The sequence below is a fragment of the Lupinus angustifolius genome, unplaced genomic scaffold, assembly GCF_001865875.1.
Source record: "Lupinus angustifolius cultivar Tanjil unplaced genomic scaffold, LupAngTanjil_v1.0 Scaffold_17_127, whole genome shotgun sequence".
Lineage (NCBI taxonomy): Eukaryota > Viridiplantae > Streptophyta > Magnoliopsida > Fabales > Fabaceae > Lupinus > Lupinus angustifolius.
The window spans coordinates 510,621-510,873 of record NW_017719102.1 but is presented as its reverse complement, the minus strand read 5'-3'; positions in this window follow the sequence as shown (position 1 = coordinate 510,873).

Genomic DNA, 253 nt, shown 5'->3' with positions numbered 1-253 from the left:
CGTTAGTTTCCGATATTTCTAAAATCGTTACTAAAATACTTAAAATCATTTTCTCTTTTTTCCTTCGTGATCATACATCCCTTTCATCCATCCAGTCCAACGTCACATGTTCTTGACCATCCTTTTTCATCGAAAGTTCGTTCACGATTTCCATCCATTTTAAAGGTTACAGTTTTTAGTGAAACTACATATTCCGATTTAAGACATTCTTTGATAAGCTTACCACTTTAAAGTAAGTTATTCAAAGTATCAT